The 18509-nt window shown below is 41.8% G+C and overlaps 1 long non-coding RNA gene across 1 annotated transcript; it reads right to left on the bottom strand.

Annotated features, from left to right (window-relative positions):
- Positions 1–10884: 10884 nt before the first annotated feature.
- Positions 10885–13157, bottom strand: LOC143142357 (uncharacterized). The gene is made up of 3 exons (XR_012990925.1): positions 12602–13157; positions 12282–12316; positions 10885–11993 (listed from the first exon to the last, which is right to left on the bottom strand). It is a non-coding gene; the product is annotated as an uncharacterized LOC143142357 (long non-coding RNA).
- Between the last annotated feature and the right edge of the window lie 5352 nt (positions 13158–18509).

Below are 18509 nucleotides of genomic sequence, written 5' to 3'. Positions count from 1 at the left end.
AATATAGCATGAAAAACAGTATAGCAGTAAAACAGTAGTAAAAACATTAGGCTGTGGACAGTAGTAAAACAGTAGTAAAGCAGTAGTGGACAGTCAGTACTCAACATGGAGAGGGTGGAGAGGCAGACAGACTAAGCAGAGAAGTCTATCTCTCCTCTTCCCTTTAGTGAGGCATTGAACAGTTCAATGGCCCTAGGAACAAATGACTTCCCCAGCCTTTCAGTTGTGCATGGCAGTGAGCGAAGTCTCCAGCTGATCAAGCTCTTTTGCTTTTTAATAGTACTGTAGAGTGGATGACATTCATTGTCCAAGATGTTGATCAGTTTGTTCAGGGTCCTTTTGTCAGATATTGAAGTGATGCATTCCAGTTCAGCTTCCACTACAGACCCAGCTTTCCTTACCAGCCTGTCAAGTCGCCCAGCATCCTTCTTCTTTGTGCTTCCACCACCACCACCTCCACATTGACCCCATCAATGGAGACTAGTAGCAGAGCGGGCTTAGACCTGCGGAAATCCACCACCATCTCCTTGGTCTTTGAAGTGTTGAGTTGAAGGTGATTGAGTTTGCACCATTGCACAAAGTCCTCCACCAGGCTCCTGTACTCCTCCTCTTGCTTGTCCCTGATACACCCCACAATTGCAGTATCGTCAGAAAACTTCTGCATGTGGCATGACTCGGTGTTGTAGCAGAAGTCAGATCTGTACAGGGTGAATAGGACTGGAGAGAGCACAGTTCCCTGTGGCGCTCCGGTGCTGCTGATCACAGTGTCAGAGAGACAGTTCTTCAGTCGCTCGGTCAGGTAATCTGTAATCCAGGTTACCAGGTGAGCGTCCACACCCATCTGCAAGAGCTTGTCTCCCAGTCTGAGGGGTTGGGTGGTGTTAAAAGCACTTGATAAATCAAAGAACATGATTCTCACAGCACTTTTCCCCTTGTCTAGGTGAAAATGTGTCCTGTGTAGAAGATAAGTGATGGCATCGTCCACACCCACAGGGCCGTTTCAAGGAATTTGGGGGCCCCAAGCAATATGGACATGGAGGCCCCCCCCCCACCGCACGCAAAGCCTACAGGAACCACCGCATAGCCATACAGTTTAAGTTCACCCACAGTTTATATAAAAACAAAAATTTGACAGTGCAAATACTGCAGTTGCATATATATACTGTGCATTAGTTTTGAACATTTTGAACATTTGAACATTTGCAAAAACACCACCGTACCATAAAATCCAATATAAATGTAAAAAAGTGCACAATAACTAAATCCAACATACTTAAACACACACACACACACACTCACATTAACATTTTTCATTTCTCACAAAGTGAGAAAATAAAACACTGCCATCTTATGCAGAAAAAGGATGCATTGTTCAAACTATAAAGAGTGCAGGTTGTATAGCAATTTAAAAATCCAACATAAATACAAGTACACACACAGTCACACACACGCACACACATATTAACCTTTTTTAGGCCCTCTTCATCAGTGGAGGTATCCTTAGGAAGAGCCTGAGGGCTGAGAAATTTAAGCAAAGCACCTTGAGGGAGAAAGAAAAGATATGTTAGCATTTCCATATTTTGATATTTAGAAGGGATGCAGCTGCTTTCACAACTACCAATTCTTACTGTAAAAACCTCCCAAGCTAATGTTATACATTGACCTAGGCCTACTTGTAGCTTAGCATTTAAGCATTCTGCTGTTTGAGAATTAGACAGACGCACCTGGTGCTTTAAAGACAGTAAACAGCTGGCTTGCATGAATACTACTAGACATGAAAGTTCCAGTCTGCTTTGATGCACGGAATTTATCGTGTGGTTTTCCTAACCCCCATTTGGTAAATAGATTATCACGGTGGAATAGTTAGTAGGCCTATAGCAGAGAAGCTATGCCACTTTCATCAAAACCTATTACAAAGCTATAGCAATGTTATGTCATTAAATACGATAAACAGTGATTCTGGAACAGATCTGCGTCTTCCTTATCCCGTTAATAAACTTATTACAGTAACCATATTCCGTCCGTTCGGGGAAAAAAGTTGCGCTAACTGTTCTAGTTTGTTACAAGCAGCATGGGCCGTCAGGCAGGTAGTTAACATAAACATTTTTTGCTAGGCTAGCCTTCCTGCTGCGACATTACACCATTTGTACAAGACAAGTAGAGCTATTTTATCCAGTGTAAGTTATCACTTACCACTATCTTGTTTTTTCTTGTCATCAGAGAATGTCTAATAAGGGTTGTCATCCTCTTCATTTCTCTTCTGGCTTCCGGACGCATAACTCCGCTTCATTATGACTGCTGAGGTTTTATATTTTCGCGGCAGCAACAGAGACCACAAACCTGGCTGGCTGGCTGCTATCAGCGACTACTGAGAGGGGCCCCCTGACGTAGACTCAAGTTGAAGATGTGCTTCAGTGGCTCCCCCAGTTCAGGTTTTGGCCACAAACAATGGCCCAACTCGAGGGGCGGCAACAAGCATGCATTTAAAAATCTCACTGCACGCAATTGGATAACACTAGACCATGTTTACTCTGAATGATTTCGGACTTTGACGCAATCGGATAACACTACGACCAATGTTTACTGTCCTCCAATGTTGCAGCGCTGTCTTCATCAGTTTAGCGGGTTCTCCGGAATGTTGGGGTAAAAAAGTAACATGCATCATTGCTCATTGCCAGAGTGTCTCGCAGAGACAATTCCATTGTGCCCTCGCGAGAACTCTGGGGTACTCTCTTTCCCTTTGAAGTTCAGAGTGTCGGGTCTACATGTCTGGCCAAAGTGAACAGGAAGGCACCCTAAGCGGAGTGTGAGCCTTGACGTGTGGCTGCGACAGACTGCAGTAGGGATGATTCACTCGTATGACAGATTGGCTCTCTGGGTTCATCCCGGATCTGGCTGAAGTCTGGCTGACATTTGGCTGAGTTATGGCTTTGAAGATCTGCAAAGGCAGCTGCACTCTTGCTTGTCTGCTGCTTTCAGGTGTTTCAGGTGGAGTGTTTGACAGGATTTTTGCACTTGACACAGTCTACCATGGTGCACTACGGTTCATTACTAATGCCAAGTCACGCACTCACTGTCGTCTTTATGAGATGACTGGTTTTAGCCATTTAGGTCTGTGTATGGTTCCACTGGCACATTTTTATTTATAAAGCTATTAATGGTGATTTACCCAGCTATCTTACTAGTCTGTTGACTTGGAATCATTCCATTTACAATCTCCGCTCCGTTAACACTCTGGCTCTAAATATCCCACGTACAACAACTGAATTTGGTAATGAAAAGTTTTGAAGCTTTCTGTTTTTATCCCACTTGGACATTTTAAACAGTTACTTAAACGATCCAAATCTGAACAGTGCACATGCTTCCAATGACCCCTTTATGTGATTTTTATATTCCAAATCTGAACAATGCACATGCTTCCAATGACCCCTTTATGTGATTTTTATATTGTTTTTACATGTACTGTAAATCTGTTTTGATTGTTGTGTCACTGGCTTGTGTCGCTGTTTTTTTGGTCTGTCTAGTCCTCATGTCTTTCTTCTATGTTATTCTGTCCTTATTAATCTGTCTTGTCATCAATGTTGCTGTGTAACTTGTGTATTTGTTGCCCCAGGGCTCCCTTGTAAAAGAGATTTGAATATCTCAATGGGACATCACCTGGTAAAATAAAGGATAAATAAAATAAAAATAAAATAAAAGGATTGGGGTAGACTGAACCCAACAACAAGACCTATTTAATTCATGTGAACCCAACAACAAGACCTATTTAATTCATGTGAACCCAACAACAACACCTATTTAATTCATGTGAACCCAACAACAAGACCTATTTAGTTATGGTTATGGTTATGGATTTAGCAGACGCCTTTGTCCAAAGCGACACATAAATACAAACAACATAATAATATTTAAAATTGAACAGGAAACAGATTAGAATGTAGGTCAAATATAATAAGGAGAATAATTATAATACACAATAATATCAATTCAATCAATAGCCTAATAAAAAGCAATGGAAAAAAAGGGGAAAGGCAATAATAAAACAATAATGTCCATTCAATCAATAATATAAAAATCAATGACATGCTAAGACTACATTAAGGAGAATGTCAATAATAAACAATAATTTTAAATTAATTAACAGCCCAATTGAAATAAAACAACATTATACAAACCATAGCGCTAACAACAACTAACAACAACTAAGCATATGTTGAATAGGAATGTCTTTAGACCCCTCTTAAACGACCCAAAACTACCACAGGAACGGAGAGCACTGGGCAATTCATTCCACCAACATGGAACCACTGAAGAAAAGAGTCTGGAATTAGACCCAGTTTTCATGACTGGTCGACACAACAGACGCTCACCAGAAGACCGCAGTGGGCGGTTGGGGATGTAAGGCTTGATTATTGAATTAAAATAACTAGGAGCAGATCCAGTAAGTGTCCTATAGGCCAAAGTGAGAGATTTAAATTTAATTCTGGCTACTATAGGGAGCCAATGGAGAGTAACTAAGAGAGGAGTTACATGTGTCCTCTTTGGCTGATTGAAGACCAGGCGTGCTCCAGCATTCTGAATCAGCTGTAATGATCTTGTTACACAAGCGGGTAAGCCAGCTAATAGTGAATTACAATAGTCCAGCTTAGAGATGACCATGGTCTGAACAAGAAGTTGGAAGTGTGGAATCTTGTGTCAGATAAGGTCTGATCTTCCTAATGTTGTAAAGCATAAACCGACATGATTTTGCAATAGAAGCTATATGCTCAGAGAAGTTAAGTCGGTCATAAATTACAACGCCCAAGTTTCGTGCCTATTTAGTTGGGGTCAGTGAAGTTGAGTCAAGCTGGATGTTAATCTGTTGGGGAATAGCTGTTTTAGCTGGAAACACCAAAAACTCTGTTTTTGAGAGATTAAGCTGAAGGTGCCGATCTTTCATCCAGGCTGAAATATTCTTAAGGCATGCAGAAATCCGGTGGGAAACACTAGAGTCATCAGTTGGGAAAGACAGGTAAAGTTGAGTGTCGTCTGCATAACAGTGATAGTCAAATCCATGGGAGCGAATGGTATCACCCAAGGAAGTGGTGTAAATAGAGAAAAGCAAGGGTCCTAATACTGATCCCTGAGGCACACCTGTGGTGAGGTCATGAGACTTAGATACCTGTCCCTGCCAAGACACGTTGAAAGAACACCCTTTAAGGTAAGATTCAAACCAATCAAGAGCTTTTCCAGAAATTCCCAGTTCAAATAGTATAGATAGGAGAATGTCATGGTTAACAGTATCAAAAGCTGCAGATAAATCTAGTAGAATTAATACTGATGACTGAGCAGAGGACTTAGCTACTCTCAATGCTTGAGTCACAGACAGAAGAGCAGTTTCAGTAGAATGACCACTCTTGAAACCAGACTGCATAGGGTCTAGTAGATTATTCTGATGAAGAAAGTCACAAACTTGCTTGAAGACCACTTTCTCCAAAACCTTTGACAAGAAAGGAAGAAGGGAGACAGGCCTGTAGTTCTTCACCTCAGTTGGATTAAGTGTACCTTTCTTTAGCAGAGGTGTAAACCTAGCCTGTTTAAAAGAATAAGGAACTATTCCAGAACTGAGTGAAGCATTAAATACATGTGTGATTGCTGGTAGAACAGTGGGTGAGATAGACTGTAGAAGAGTGGACGGGACAGGATCTAATGGGCATGTTGTTGGACGACTTCGCTGAAGCAATTGAGAGACTGCTTCCTCATCAAGAAGAGAGAAAGAGTCCAATGATGCGGTCATACTAACACAAGGCAAAGCCCTCCTTATAAGAGCATCAAACTGAGCACTTATTTTAGCAACTTTTTCAGTGAAAAATGTTGCAAAGTCATCTGCTGATAGTGAAGTAGTTGATGGTGGTGGTGGAGGATTGAGAAGAGATTTGAAAGTAGAAAAAAGTTTTCTACTGTCAGTGGCACTCTCAATCTTGCTTTGATAGAATGCCTTTTTTGCAAGTGTAACAGTGGATGAAAAGGATGACAGCAAAGACTGGTAGTTACTAAGATCATTTCCATCTCTGGATTTACGCCATTTCCTCTCAGCAGCAAGTTCCTTTCGTACTGAGACTATACTGTTCGTCAGCCATGGATGACGAGGTTTAGAATGAGTAGGTCTTGAGGAAAGAGTACATGCTGCATTCAGACAAGATGCCAGTGTAGAGCAGAGAGTCTCTAGCGTCATTAACCTCAAGTGCCAAGAATGAGCCAGGAGTAGGTAAAGCAGATGTTACTAATGTTGGAAAATGGTCGCTTGAGAGGCTCTTCAAGATCTTTACCAGCCTTGTGAGTAGGAGGACTGTGGACACGTGTGATATTAAATGAGGAGAGTAAGGACAGGAAGTCAATTGAAGACGAGTTATCCAAATGAATATTAAAATCGCCAAGGATTAATAATGGGCATGCATCCATTGGAATAGCAGACATGTCCAACTCATTCACAAAGTTCCCAAGTTGTCCTGGAGGGCGATAAATAACCACCAAGTATAATTTGTATGGCTCATGTAAACCCAACAACAAGACCTGTTTAGTTCATGTGAACCCAACAACAAGACCTATTTAGTTCATGTGAACCCCTATTTAGTTCATGTGAACCCAATAACAAGACCTGTTTACTGTAGTTCATATGTCTCCCCTCGTGCTGCCTCCCTCTCCCCATGCACATAAACACGTATACACGTGTACACACCCACATGTCAATGGTGAATTTATATACATGTGTAAATCACATAGACACATACACGTACACACCCACATGTCAATGGTGAATTCACATGTGTCCTCAAGACTGAAGTGTTCCGTCACACACAAGCGTTATATTATTATGACCGCCGCGCAGCGAAGCGGCGGTCATATAGGTTTAGTCAGATTTTTTTTTCTTTCTTCGCATTGGCCAATTTTTCGTCAAGGATTCCCGGGACACTGAAAGACCGGGGTGCACGAAACTTGGTGGGCATGTAACCCCACAAGGATAGCATGGAACCATTGTTTTTCGTTTTGATCTGTAGCCACCCCGCTGGACTGGACCCCCCGAAAGGAGGGTAGGGCAGACACAGTTTTCTGTGAATATCTCGAGAACCGTAGGGTTTAGGAGGACCACCTTTTTTTTGTATGTTGATCTTAAGGGGCCATGTCAACTCCAATAACCACTCATTTCATGTATAGCGCCACCTAGTTAAAAACAAAAAAGTAAAAATGAGGTGTTGTAACCGCAGGTATCTGTGAAATTGGAAGTGTAGGATCATTATGACACCCTCTGAATGCACGCCAAGTTTCGTGGAATTCCGTTCATGGGGGGCCATAAAATAAATTAATTTATGTGTACATTTAGTGACCGTACACCAACAGAGTTTTCTGTGAATATCTTGAGAACCGTAGGGCCTAGGATGACCAATTTTTTGCATATGTTTGCCTCCAGGGGTCATGTTAACCAATTCCATATGCACACATGTGCATAAACAGATATTCACACACACACATACATTCACAGTAATCATACATATGGCACATACACACACAGTATATATATGTATGCATACATGCACATGCACACACACAGGCACACCCACAAGCACATGCACGCATGCACACACACACACACACACATATAAACACGTACACGCACACATGCACACAATTCAACAATTTCTCAGAATTATGAACAGGCACCACCTCCTTGGGACAGATTATCCGTTCGCATGGCTTCTCATACCACTGCTATGCAGACGACACACAGCTCTATCTGTCCTTTCCACCTGATGACCCCTTGGTTTCAGCACGGATCTCGGATTGCCTCTCAGACATAGCTACATGGATGAAGGCACACCACCTCCAGCTGAACCTCTCAAAGACTGAACTGCTGGTCCTCCCAGCTAAACCTACCATACACCACGACATCAACATCAAATTTGACTCTCTGTCTGTTTCACCTACCAGGACTGCAAGAAATCTAGGAGTTGTTCTCGACAACCAACTAAACTTCTCAGATCATGTCGCCTCAGTCGCCCGGTCATATCGTTTTGCACTCTACAACATACGGAAAATCAGGACTTACTTAACTCAAGATGCCACCCAACTTCTGGTTCAGGCAATAGTCATCTCACGACTCGACTACTGCAACGCCCTCCTGACAGGTCTCCCAGCCTGCGCAGTGAAACCACTTCAGATGATCCAGAACGCGGCGGCGCGCCTGGTCTACAACCAACCCAAGAGGGCACATGTTACCCCGCTACTCATCCAGCTACATTGGCTACCTATGGCGGCCCGCATCAAATTCAAGGCTCTAACGCTTGCCTACAAAGTAGTCTCCGGTTCTGCTCCCACCTACTTGAATGCCCTCATACAGACATACGCTACCTCCAGACCGCTGCGCTCCTCAGACGAATGACGTCTAGCTCTACCTCCGGTACGCTTAGGCCAATCCAAACTGTTCTCATCCGTTGTTCCTCGTTGGTGGAACACACTGCCAGTTCCTACAAGGGCAGGGACATCCCTCTCCATTTTCAAAAAACTCCTGAAGACCCAGCTCTTTAGAGAACATCTCCTCTCATAGCAACACTTACAACAAGTCTTGCTGATCCTAGTACTCACCAGCCGTCTTAAACTGACACCTAAATGTTAAAAACAGCACTCACTGATGCACTTATTCTTACTGTACTCTAATGTTTTTAAATTGTCCTAATGTTGAGAATTGCTCTAAAACTTAAACTGTTTACCATGTTGTTAGTCGCTTTGGCTAAAAATGCGTCAGCCAAATGTAATGTAATGTAATGTAAAAGATGGGGGTGGGGTTGTATAAAATGTATTTTACATGTGAAATCTATGAACTAATCATGTTTTGGTACTTTGGTTGTCTAGCAGATACGAGTGAGAATTGAGTGTGCATAATGCAATTCAGTGAGACAGTTAGAATCATATATGCCTTTCACCTTTTGTTTTTAGCCAGCAGCCAGACCAGTAGATACCCTGACTTTGCTGAATTACTGAAGCTAAGCAGGAACAAAGTAGGAAATGAACACAATTTGACAAGCGTGACTTATTTTTGTGGAAAAAATGTGCCGCGACGCTCATATTTGGGCGGCGCTCATATTTTGTACCGCTCTGCGGTACATCTAGTTTGCATGTGTATATGTAGTGTCTCTCTGTTTGTGTGTGTGGGTGGATTTTGGACTCTATTTGCTAAAGCAAGTGGTCGGAGAGGTCTTAAAAGCAGGCGGTCTGTGTGTGCCATCATTAATATTTAAAAATTCCTTGAAAGACGTGTACCAATCATGCATCATTTATTCTGCTGTTCGTCACAGCCACAATGCGCTTCCTTCTAAAGAGGGAAAATACTGTATTTCCAGATATATCCAGGTTTCTAGAAAACACTTACGGCTCCTACACACAGTTGCGTTCCGTCAACGCATTCCAGTGGGTGTTCCCGACGGTAGCTATGCAAATGACTTGAAGTAAAACCGTAATGTGATTGGTTGGTGCCGTCCGTAGATTGGCTTGATTGGCCGGTGCCGTCTGTCGGTGCAGCAACAGCTGAAATTCTCAACGCGAGCGGCGGGAGAAACGCGATGCGACGGACCCACAATTCAGTTCGGCAACGGATGACGTAAGCCCATGTAAAGTGAATGGGATGCATCTCCAGCAATGCAACGCACGCAGCTGTGTGTAGGAGCCATTACTGGTGTATAAAAATATTTACAATACAGATGTGCAGCTTTGCAGAAAAAAAATCAATTATTCACAGGGAGAGGAGAGGTCTCAGTCTCTTTGCTGTTTTTTTGCTGGATTTGGCTAGTTCATAGCCCTTCCACAGGGGTGAAAGTTTATGTACTGTACACTGTAAAATCTGATAGCTATTCTTACTTAAAATGTTTAGTTAGTATTACTCAGTTTTTGTCTTTTGTTAATTATGTTGATTTTGCCATTTGAGATTACTTGTCTAACATTAGTGTAATTTAATGTTGAATTGGAAAAGTAAACATGACCATTTAAATCAAGTAAACTATACTTGAATTGGTGAAGTTAGTTAGATAACCTTACTTACCAGGGGTGCGTTTCCCGTACAACTACGGAGGTTAGCTTTTTACTAACGTGGTACGATGCATCGTTCAACTAACCAACATGTAAGTTACGACTGTTCCCCAAAGCCGCCGTACTTACATAGTACTTTGTTAGTTTGAACCATGTTGGTTTCAACCAACATAGTTCAGACTACAATGGTTGCAGATGTGTTCGGAGAATGTCGGACTCTGTCGGTTAGAGCCGAACGCATGAAGTCACGCAAAATGAATGAAATTTGACATTGCATGACGTTTCCTGGGCCCAGCAGTTATAATATCATTAATAATAATAATAATAATAATAATAATGATAATACTTATTACAACAATAGGCAGTAATTTCAATAGGCCCTAGGCTATGTATGCTTTAAAAATAATAGGCATAATAATGATAATTCTAATAATAACGTCACAGTCTATTGAACGTAGCCTACTAATGAGCCTAATCAGTGAAGCATAAATCGCCAACCGAGCACATGTGAACAAATAAGTTACACATTTAATGAAACACACCGAATAGCCTATAGGCTAAATACTGGCCAATATTTTCATTTGTTGTAGCATGACAAGGTGGCGTGAAAGGATATACCTCTGCATTTCGGATCTTGTAGTCATAGGTTCGAGCCTAGATAATGATAAATGAATAATGATGATGTTGGAATCTTGGATAGGCTCAGTCACTAAATATTCCTATGATCGTTTAGAACCTGTAGTCCTAGTTTTAACTGATTGGAGACCATATGCTTACTAGCCTAGGCTTAGGATACATGTATATTATGTTCTATGCAAATTGGCATGGTTAGATTAGATTCAACTTTATTGTCATTGTGCAGAGCACAAATACAAATACAACCAAATACAGTTTGCATCTAACCAGAAGTGCCAAAAAGGCAGAAAAGTGCAATGTGATATATAAAGTATAGACAGGTGGTGCATAGACAGGACAATAAATATAGTGCAGTGTAGACAGTAGTATACAGTTGGTTTGCAGAAGGTGGTTTAGAGTAATATAAATGAAATATAAATATGTGCAGTATCTTATCAGTTACCTTACAGTAAGAGCAGAATAAATATGGATATGTAATATGAACAATGTTGAACATGTTGTTATGTAAGTGCTTTGGGTTTCACTCTGTTCTAAAAGCGCTATATAAATGAATACTTTACTTTATGATTGCCCTTCATTTCACTGGAAGTTTTTCATGCCTTTATGCAGCATTTTTCCAATGTTGCCCTTGTTATGTGTTTTCACTGTGACACTGAAAATTGAATACTGTTACCACACACAAGTATTTCATGATATTTTAAATGCACAGATACAGTTCACAGATAAAGTTGTGTGTTGAATCACAACCACAAAATGACAGTTCACATAGCACAAATGTTTCAATGCTCAAATGGTTGAAGGATCTGCGCCAGCTGTACCAACACACACACACACACACACACACACACACACATACACACTCACACTCACACACACACACAGTGTTACTGTAGGTGCTGCTGAGACAGTAGCAAAGTATATACTGTTCAAATGCATGTCTATATTCCCTGAGTGCACTGACATTTCAAGACCTACTTTATTCCATCAACCCCCTATGATAATACAAGCATGTCAACTGCTCCATCTAGGAGCCCAACAGCGAGGCAGAGGCGCGGTACAACAACGCCCATAGCCGGACCCGCGTTGTTGTGGAGAGGGCCCTGGGCATGTGGAAAGGTGTGTGAGCAAATCCGCTGGTGGCCTGAAGCTCCATCCTGCAAAGGCGTGCAGTGTGGTTTTGGTGGCGGCGCTTCTGCAACATGGCCCTTCAGGATCACATCCCACTGCCGGCTGATGAGGAGCTGTTAGTGGAGGAGGTGGAAGAGGTCATTCCAGTGGCTGCTGCACACCTTCCTGCTGGCCTGGAAGCACACTGGGAATTAGTTGCACATATGTTTGGCCCCTAAACACCCAAACCCCACAATTCCCTGCCACATTACCTGTTTTTTCCCCTTTTGTTTATGTTTTTTTACATTCCTTTTAGTTTGGTGGGGGTGAGGGGGTAAATGTACTTAACTTTCCCACCATCACTTTCTCCCCATGATCCCTCCCACACACACACACACACACACACACACACATGTTCCCTATGAGCCATGACATCAAAATACATACACAGATTGAAAGGTCACAAAGCAAAGGCAACTTACCATTTTTCCGCCTCCCATGACAGGCCTACCCATACCTGGGCCATGAAGGACAAGTTAAATCAGTGAAAATCATGTCACATTTTGACACTGACCACAGCACTCTGCATGCTCACATAAGTCCCAGAGGTCTTAAAGTTCTCCAAGCGAGAGGCTACTCAACAGCAGCATTCTCCAATGTCATTGTACCAACATAATTCAGATGTTCAAATATCAAGATCATATAATAACTGAGAGTAGTTTAATGTATACACCCGCTAAACATAGCTTGTGATCAGACAAGATACAACACAAACCCCACTCCACAGGGATAGGCTACTCACCTCACACCCATCGACTCAGTCTTGAACCCCTGACCTCTCTCATATAAAGCACACACGCTACAGTCTCTGCCACAGCACAGTCACTTCACCACATCATAATGGGCTGTAGAGTCCATATACCGTTAGCTATGTGTATGATTAGCAGATGCTTCATCCAAACACACTTAACATACGACTACAATGTAACGTTATCCTTTTATAACAATTACAATGCTAGCCTCACATAACAATACCGTTGGAATTCAAAAGCTTTATCACCAGATAACTTAACGGGTGTTCGAAAGAATCTGTGCTGACACATTAGCATTAGGCTACATGTAAATTCACGAATAATAACAACACAGATGATTGCGGTCATCATAGCACTTCACCACAGGCCGCTCTGTTGTCGGCTAACTCCACAACACTTCACTTTCCACTGTACCACATAACGTTGTCCAGTAATGTGCAATTGTAGCTTCCAGCAATGCTATGGTATGGTATCCCACAGCAATGTTATGGGATCGTTTAATGGCTACCTCTCATCCATCTGTCCTCTGCGTGTTCCGTCATCAGGGTTGGTTAAGTTACGTCGTCTACTATGGTTCTTACTACTTACTACAGGTCGAGAGGTGTAGTTGTAACTACACAACTTTACGATAGTGGTTGCGAACGTTAGTTGCTACTATGGTTTTGGGAAACACTGACGCAGTGTCACGATGCATCGTACTATGTAAGTTCCACCACTATAGTTCACACTATCGTTTTGGGGAACAGTTGTGTCGTACTTACATAGTTGCAACCATGTTAGTTGCTACCGTAGTTAGCAACGATGCTTTTGGGAAACGCACTCCTGTTAGTTAACCTTAGTTTAAGAAAAACATGCAAACCGATTGCCTTGAAATTACAGACTAATCTGGAATAGGAATAAGTTGTGCAAACAAATGCTTACTTAGTGTAGTATACTACTGAGAATCCCTAACTTGGTCATTACAAGTATATTGTGTGTTTATTAAAAACAACACATGTATTGAAGGTGTGCTAACTAATGTTACATTTCTCACAAAGCATTTCCAGAATGCCACAGTCCCGGCCCACATATTTGTAAAGATATCACATATTAATCCTTATTTAAATTACATCCTAAATCCTAAATCCTAAATTAAATTATGTTGATGCATCACACCATCAAGTAGATGACTATACAAAACACCCCAATGCTGTGGGTAGAACGTTAGCAACCTGTGCTTCTACACTCTGAACATACTGCAGTGAAGGGGGAACCTCTTAAAGCACTATCAATATGTAACACACACCTGAATTATGCGTGGCAGCCATAATGTGTCAGATTGCTTGCCACACACCAGCTTGGTGTGATGAGAGTGGGCCAAATTGATTATTCGGCTGGCAGTCTGGGGGATTCCCTAACATTTAATGTCCACAGTGAATTAGTGCTATGTTGTAACCATTGCATTCAAAGGCCAGTTTCCATCAGTTCAATATATCCATAATGTCACAAAGGGATTTGGCGGTTGACATTATCCTGATCAGAGAGGAGAGTGTTTAATGGACAGCCACTAAAACCACCATTTCCAGCAGCAACATAAGTTTCCAAGGGGGTCCCCCCCCCCCCCCCCCCAAAGTACTAATCAAGCCCACATTTTCTATAGCCTCAGTGATTTGGCAGAGACAGGATACCTGTACGTATAGTTTCTAGCTCAGATCTATGCCTGTCCACATCGTTGTCAGTACTAGTTCTACTCAAAGGATTAGTGTATTTTGGATAGTCATCTACTTGATGGGGTGATGTATCAACATAAAGTACACATAAATTATACAACAACAGTATATATAGCTTTTAGTGTCAATCACTTTGTTATATATTGTAACATAAGATTGAATATGTGATCCTTCAAAAAATATGTAGACTTCAATACATGTGTTGTGTTTAATAAACATACATTATACTTTACTTGTAATGACCAGGTTAGTTGAAATAGGTGTACAGTAAGTGCACTAAACTAAGTGAGCATTTGTTTGCACAACTTGAAATTACGGGGTTTGGGGGGCGTAAATATACTATTCACGCAATTATCTTTAATTTGACATTTACATTTTTGTTTTTTTTGTGTGATGTTAATTCGATGGACTGTCAACTTCACCCCCAGTCCAAAAATCTGTCTTTTATCCGAGCATAATCTTTTCATTAATCCATGAACTAGATCTGTGACGTTTCAAAATCATACACACACACACACATACACAAACACAACTTACCCGAGATCCACTTTCCGGATAAAAAAAGGTGCTCTTTTATTTAAAAACTTGTGATCATTTATGTTAGTTTAACCCCATTAACTGCTATAGACTTTGTGCCATCACTAATTCTGCACATTGTATAACATTTGCAGTTGGCTGGGCTGCCGATCGATTTCTGATATCAATTGAATTCCGTGTGGCAGAAAGAAAGTTTGGACTAATAAGAATAGCAGAGCTTGACCTCGCAGTACTTTGTCTCTCTGTCTCTAAGCCAGCGTTATTATATTTTATGGATCTCAGGTAAGCTAGCGTTTCATTATGGTCCACGTGGACAAGTCTGTGCAGGCCATGATGCTACAAGAGCACTAACTACGCATGGAAGCACTCCAAGTGGAATTGCAACTATGCAGCTGTGTTTTCTGCAGCTATTCATGTGCTTGTCCACATGCATACAGTATATGATCAAGGACTCCAGCCAGTGTTATACTCTGTGTGTCTGTGAGTAGGTGGGTGCTACACATTGGTGGTGGTTACTGAGGTTCCCCCTTCAATGTTAAGCGCTTTGTGTTGTGAAAAGTACTATATAAATGCAGTGTGTTGTTGTTGTTGTTGTACAGTGTTGTTGCTGTTGTAAGTGTCCTCTGGGGTCAAAGTGATGTCAATTTTGTCATCATGTGGATCAGTATGTGGCTCTGGACGTTCATGTACCCTCCAATTTTGGTAACAAGTGGTCACTAAACTACAAGGGCATCAACTAATGCCTCATTCACACCAGATGAGTGGCGCGTGTATTCCGCCTCCGTTCTGTCAAACTTTGTCATGGTTTGTACGTGTATATTCACGCCAGGACCATCTCTGATGCCGCGCTGCCGAGGAGTATCTACTGTTTGTCATTGTATCTTTTCAAAGGGCCACTTCTGACACGCTGGCCTCTTGCATGAAAAACAGGCGGCACCTCTATTCTCTATGAAGGTATATTGGGTGCAAAAGTGGCGAGCACATTTAACTGCAGATTTTGCATGTGCACACTAAAGTCGTGAATGTGTAACAGTAAAGTTGTAGTTGTACATATTTTTTTATATCTTGTTAACACAAAATAGGGGCTACGGGTTCACAAATCCTTTTTACAGGTACACAAATCCTATCCTGTGAGTCACAAATTTCAAGAGTCATGCACTCGACACTTTTGCTCCAAACGTTGCAGCGCAGTTGGTGCGAAACACATTTGCACATCCGTGTTTCATAATCTGAGAACATGCACAACATTCGTGCATTTGTAAACCCAAATGTGAACTAATGCATCCGAAGTTGTGCATCTGTGAAATAATTTCTCATTAATAAAATTCTACAGATCGCTTTGATTTTCTTGCACGACTACAAGTCAATTGATACAAGTGCTCGAATCTGCTTCTACGAGTGACTTTTGCTCCTGGCTAGGTGATATAATCGGAGCAAAAAGATTTGTATGTGTGCACGTCGAGCGAATCGATCGAGAAAACAAGGCTGCCGGATCTGGATCCAGGATCGCGCTCAGACTACCATTGCCTGCTCATAAGGTAAGTAACATGATAATAATATGAAGAAAGTTATCTTGTTTGTTGGTTTACATTATCATGACAGCTATGTTTAGCTTAGCTTACCTGCTTGCTAAATCCTCCAGTGCCAGATCAAGCTAGCTAGCTATCGCTAGATAAATAACTAGTTTAGAAGTACAGAAATATAACACTGCCCGTCCAAAATCGTTAGGACACATAATCTGACACAATCGTTCAATTTTCGAACACACCGCAACAAATATTTTTTCCTCGCTTTGTGCAAAGAAAAACTATAAATCGTGTGTCCTTCATTGATAAGGAAACATGCTGAGGTTACTTACTTTATGAGCAGGCAATGGTAATCTGAGTGCGATCCAGGATCCAGATCCGGCCGCCTTGTTTTCTCGATCGACTGCTCGACGTGCACACATACAAATCTTTTTGCTCCTATTATATCACCTAGCCAGGAGCAAAAGTCACTCGTCACTCGTAGAAGCAGATTCGAGCACTTGTATCAATTGACTTGTAGTCGTGCAAGAAAATCAAAGCGATCTGTAGAATTTTATTAATGAGAAATTATTTCACAGATGCACAACTTCGGATGCATTAGTTCACATTTGGGTTTACAAATGCACGAATGTTGTGCATGTTCTCAGATTATGAAACACGGATGTGCAAATGTGTTTCGCACCAACTGCGCTGCAACGTTTGGAGCAAAAGTGTCGAGTGCATGACTCTTGAAATTTGTGACTCACAGGATAGGATTTGTGTACCTGTAAAAAGGATTTGTGAACCCGTAGCCCCTATTTTGTGTTAACAAGATATAAAAAAATATGTACAACTTCAACTTTACTGTTACACATTTACGACTTTAGTGTGCACATGCAAAATCTGCAGTTAAATGTGCTTAAATGTGCCACTTTTGCACCCAATATACCTTCATAATTCTCTAGCTGGCTTTTGGTTGCAACACGGCTCAAGCTGTGCCTCAATAGGTGCACGTGTGAAAACTCCAACCCATTAACATGGGAGCCGAAATGGAAATGAACAGGTACGCAGCCGCTATGCATGTGCTATGCATCACCTACAGGTGTGAATGGGGCATAAGTGCACTAGAAAGTAAGAGCAACTATGCATCTGAAGAGTCTGCATCTGTCCATGTGTGCGTTGGCAAACCGAAGACCAGCACTCATTCTTCATTCCTCCTTTCTCTCCCTCCACTCACTTACATTTTATTTCTCTCTCTTCATTGCTTTCCCTTTCTCTCTTTCTCTCTCTCTCTCTCTCACTCACTCCTCGCTCTCTGATGTAGGCTGAAAAGAGCAAGCCGGGTTCGCCCACGGACAAGCGGCAACAGCTGAGCTGAGTTTCATGATCGTGACAGTTATCCAAAAGATCCCTGCTCCTTAAAGACTGCACCGCACACACACACACATATACAAACACACACAAACGAACACACATCCTCACTCAGATGGTAACCAAGGTGGACATTTCCCCTAGCGATGCCCTGGTGACTGCTTTCATTAGGGGAGCATATTGATTATGCACGATGCCAAAGTGTTGCTTTGCATCTTAATCAGGGGGAGAGTGTAGTATGATGCGATGGCCGAGGCCTGCCGTTTAGTCCTGCCTTGACTTAAAGCGCTATCGATGGCTCGCTCTGATTGGAGGTGGAGAAGCGAAGCATCCCCATGGTGAGACGCCATTACTCACACCTTTAACTACGGGTTTCAAGAACCCAACCCAATGCATAATGTAGATGTCTGCACTTTCAGCAGGCTGCTTAACCAGTAAAAGTGCACATGGGACTAAGCTATGTAGGGCTCAATATATTCAATTAAGTGATCAATAATCGGCATGCATTGACACACTTCTGCTGACTGGATTTTGACTCTGGAAAAAGACTGGCGCTAGCAATGCAGTCTGAGCAGTCACGTGTTACACTAGGTATACATTTCAGTTAAAAAAGACATTTAAGTGACAGTTACAAGTTAATTGAGATTAAGGTGTGTTATCGCTTAGATATTGCTATTGAAAGGCATAGGCATGCAGTTCTTCATACCGGTTTAGATTCAGCCAAATATATGTCAATATATGTAGTCTAAGCAAATACCGTCAGATTTGGCTTCAAT

The sequence above is a fragment of the Alosa pseudoharengus genome, unplaced genomic scaffold, assembly GCF_046254945.1.
Source record: "Alosa pseudoharengus isolate Yale_2024_CS ecotype anadromous, Long Island Sound unplaced genomic scaffold, YU_APseudo_1.1 YU_APseudo_1.1_scf_24, whole genome shotgun sequence".
NCBI classification, from domain to species: Eukaryota; Metazoa; Chordata; class Actinopteri; order Clupeiformes; family Clupeidae; genus Alosa; species Alosa pseudoharengus.
This window is presented reverse-complemented; position numbering and strand designations above follow the sequence as displayed.